This window comes from Thamnophis elegans, chromosome Z, assembly GCF_009769535.1.
Source record: "Thamnophis elegans isolate rThaEle1 chromosome Z, rThaEle1.pri, whole genome shotgun sequence".
Taxonomy (NCBI): domain Eukaryota; kingdom Metazoa; phylum Chordata; class Lepidosauria; order Squamata; family Colubridae; genus Thamnophis; species Thamnophis elegans.
Genome location: NC_045558.1, coordinates 1,553,110 through 1,557,282, shown reverse-complemented (window position 1 = coordinate 1,557,282; position 4,173 = coordinate 1,553,110). Strand labels below are relative to the sequence as shown.

Genomic DNA, 4,173 nt, shown 5'->3' with positions numbered 1-4,173 from the left:
TGTTAATCAGTTAATTGATAAATCAATTGTCGTAGACAAACTATTAATTCATCTCTTTATCTAGTCCAACTTCCTCCTCAAGCCGGAGACCCTTACAGAATGTCAGAGTTGGAAGGGACCTTGGAGGCCATCTAGTCCAGCCCCCTTCTCAAGCAGGAGGCCCTATACCATTCCAGGCAGATGCCTATCCAGGCCCTTCCAAACCATATGCTGCTCAGATGGCAAAACTCTTTGCTCTTTCTTTAGTTTTCTGTGTCCATGTTTAACTTTTCAGCAAATGTTCCAATGGGACCGAAACAGACACACCTCAAAGAGGAAGGAGCTTCAGAAAGAGTGAGGAAGCTCCCTGCAGCTTAAGGTCACCAAGGCTGGGAAATCCCCCCCCCCAAATGTTACCCAAATGAGGAAGTGTCCCAAGTGAAAAGAACCCTTTCCAAAATCAACACTGAACCAATGCCAAGTTCAGGGAATCTCAAGAAACCAAGGCCACAAATCCTTCCCGCTAGTTGGAAGGATTCCCAGTCTCCAAATGCAGTTAAACACTTCCAGAAAAGAGGAAGGTCCCATTGCACCGAAGATCTTATAGTGGAATAGAGCTGGAAGGGAACTTGGAGGTCTTCTAGTCCAGCCCCCACTCTTTTATTACTGGGCAGGAGAGATATTTCCTATTTCCCGGCCGAGGAGACCAGATTCGTCCCATGGCTGAATCTCCAGGTTCCTCAATTGGGCAAAGCCATCTGCCCTTGTTGGTCAAGCTGGTCTGTTTTCCTCTGGGAAGGTTACTTAGCAATTCTCACCTGAGTCGGGGAAACTGCAACCTGTACAGCTCAAGAGGGTCTGATGTCGGAACTGAGAACTTCCAACCTTACAAAGGAGCAACGACACTTGGAGAGACACTTTTCTGCGACGTGACGAGCCAAGGCGTGTAATCACAAGCCAGCCCTCGCAGGAAGCCACGGAGTCGCCACACCCCTGTGCGGTCCTGACTTAATCCTTCAAATATTTATCTGCCAAGGAGAGAAAGGAAATCCGAATCCCCACTGTTTGGAACAGGGAGAGGGGCCAGTCTGGTTGGCTGCTCTGTCCCAGGGAACAGATTTTCGCATCTTTGCGACCACAGGAGTTCTGCCATGGTGGGATGAGAGCTTGACCACACAAAACTCTCCCCCCACTCTCCAGAGAAGCTGGCCTTCTCCCTCCCTCCCCACTGCCACTGGCCCCTCTCCCCCCACACACACCTGGATCCAGTGGTGGGATTCAAATAATTTACCAACCAGTTCTCTGCCCTAATGTCCAGCTGGGTAGGCGGGGCTTTGGTGGTCATGTGATCATGTGGGCGTGACCAAGTCAATGTCACTCAGGTTGATGGGCACTTCACTTTAGTTGTTACAATGGTAATAAGGGTTAACTGGAGAGGCAGTTTCTGTAAGCAGGGCAATAAATATGAGGCTAGAAACAACACTAGAATGTTTCCTTCCTGCCTTCCTTACAGGATTAGCCCTGAAAAGTAGGAAAAAACAAAGTGAGATTTCTTCCAACAACCGGTTCTCTGAACCTCTTAGAAAGTTACCAACCGGTTCTCCCAAATAGGCGCGAACCGGCTGAATCCCACTACTGCCTGGGTCCTCTTGATGCAGGAGGGGGTGCACAGGTAAACCCACCAGTGGCTGGCCAGGTTAGGTGGTCTTAATAGAATGGACCTTATAAATTCATATTAGCTTGGCTTTTCATTCTAGTGCCCTGGAGTTCCAAAGTTGACTTTTAGCTGGAGTGAACTTTCTCTCCAACTTCCTCATAAGTATTAAAAATAGGGCTGAACAGTGTGGCAAGACCCTGTAAAGGAGGGGCACAGGAAGCCAGGCGTGGGTGAGAGATAGAACAGAGGTAAAAACTGCTGACAGATTAAGACATTATAGGAACTTCTCTTTTTTGTATTTCTCCTATGTACTTCGCTGTAACATTCCAAATGAACTTCCCCTTTTTTGTAATGTCATGCTTGTCTCGTGTATGGAAACGCCTTGAGAATGCAAAGTGTGGAACACGGCATAAAAGTAGCATCCTGGGCAGAGCCCAGGCAGTTCAGATTTTGGTGTGTGAACACGCTGAACTCGATGCATCCAATAAACCTGTTTCTCTCACCTTCGTGGTATCGAGTCCTGGTCTTTCGTAAGTAGATTACAAACCTCAATCTGCTGCAACATTTTTGGCGAGCCAGCCAGGAGTCGAGGGGTCTTTGGGACCCTCTGGAACGTCCACCCCGGTGTCGGGGCTCATCCTGTCAGGGGGAACCTCCCTGGCGCCAACGGACCCTTGATCCGAGGGACTTCCCAGCGACAGAGGGCTCCGGCAGCAGCGGTTGGCGATTCCAAGAACCACCAGAGAAGGACCAGAGACCAGGCACCTGAAGGCTGGCCAGCATCGCAGGAGGGAAGCCAAGTACAGGAGGCAAGTACTGTGGGAACCCTATTTAGGCCCGGACTCCTGTTGAGCCGGAAGTGAGGCCTGATCTCCCTCGCTAGGTGGAAGGTTTTGGAGGTGGATTGTCTAGTGTATGTCTGTGTGTGTGTGATTGAGGGGGGGCTACTGCATTTCCCTACAGTGGCCGTGTTGATCCGGTACCCTGGGTCAGAAGCCTGTGTGGGGTGATTGCTAAATCTTTGTTGTCTGGTGCCCTGGGAGGACCATGGGTGGGGGCATCAGTGTTCCCTTGACCCCCTTACAATGTATGTTAAATCATTTTAAAGAAGGATATGTGACTCAGGATTATAGCAATAGCAGTAGACTTATATACCTCTTCATAGGCCTTTCAGGCCTCTCTAAGCGGTTTACAGAGAGTCAGCATATCGCCCCCAAGAACAATCTGGGTCCTCATTTTACCCACCTCGGAAGGATGGAAGGCTGAGTCAACCCTGAGCCGGTGAGATTTGAACCGCTGACCTGCTGATCTAGCAGTAGCCTGCAGTGCTGCATTTAACCACTGCGCCACCTTGGCTCTTATGGCATTGAGTGGAGCAGGCATGAGCTTAAAAAGTTTTGTGAATCTGAATGGCCCACTTTTGGTTTTGGGTGGCCCAACAAAGGCACTTTTGATCTCAACATAGCTTTGAATGTCCATAGGTTAGTGTTTGATCCTGATGTAGGACATCAGGATATTGACGTGTAGTACAATTTGTTGAGGAGACAGCTTGGCTAAAAAACAAATGCAAAAGGCCAACAGTGTATTCTTATGGCTGTTCGGGTTGCACACCCCAAATGTCCCAAGCAGAGACCACCAATCCTAGCTAGTGCCCCAGAAGAGTTGCCAGAACAGGAAGAGGATCACCACGACCCTCACCACGACCATGCCAAAGGGGGGCTACGCCTAGTAGCTCAGGAGACTCGAGGGCATCAACAAGCCGAGCATCTGTGGAGTGGATAGAGTGAGGGCTGGACGTTGTGACCTCTATGATGTCAGAAGAAAGTCCTGTCAGAGGGACAGGGGATGGGGACCCTCTGAGCTCACCAGAATTTTGGGAGAAGAAGGAAGAGGAGATAGAGCAGTTGCTGGGGGCTGTGGGAGGAAAGCCAGAACCAAGTAAGGACCAGTCGGTGGCAGCTAGAACCAGAGCCAAAACTGCTCCTATTTTTATTGAGCAACGCTTCCCTTCAAGGGACCCGAGATGGAGCCCCTATGACCCCCACCAGCTGACTCTGCTACGTAATCATCAACAGTTAATTGTAAGGGCTGTCCGGCTGGGAGGGAAACCAGCCACCAATATGTCTAAACCAAGCCTCATCACTCAAGAAGCTACCGAAAGCCCCAAGGCTTTTTATGCTCGTTTGGTAGAAGCCTACCAAATGTAAACTCCAATCGACCCCACCCTTCCTGAAAATGCTCGGATGCTGGCTATGGCCTTTATTTCTCAGTCAGCCCCTGACATCCAACACAAGCTGCAGAAGCTGGAAGGGGCACTGGGGAAGCCCCTCAACGAGCTTATGGAAGTAGCTAGAAAAACTTTCGTCAATAGGAACTTGTTGGAGGAAAAGAAAAAAAGATTAAAAGATGCAGAAAAAAAGCAGAACTGCTCGCGGCAGCAATTATGACCATGCCAGGAGGGAGAAGAGGAGTTAGGGAGGGGGACAGGGCCCCACCCTTGGGACAGAACCGATGTGCCATCTGTTACGAACATGGCC

At 49.8% G+C, this 4,173-nt stretch overlaps 1 protein-coding gene across 1 annotated transcript in view; it reads right to left on the bottom strand.

Moving 5' to 3' along the window:
• Positions 1-978, bottom strand: part of LOC116520585 (neoverrucotoxin subunit beta-like) — a 32,166-nt gene extending 31,188 nt beyond the window's left edge. The window contains exon 1 of the mRNA XM_032234842.1: positions 798-978. The gene's annotated coding sequence lies outside the window, so the exon portion shown is untranslated. The remainder of the gene's footprint in view (positions 1-797) is intronic.
• Between the last annotated feature and the right edge of the window lie 3,195 nt (positions 979-4,173).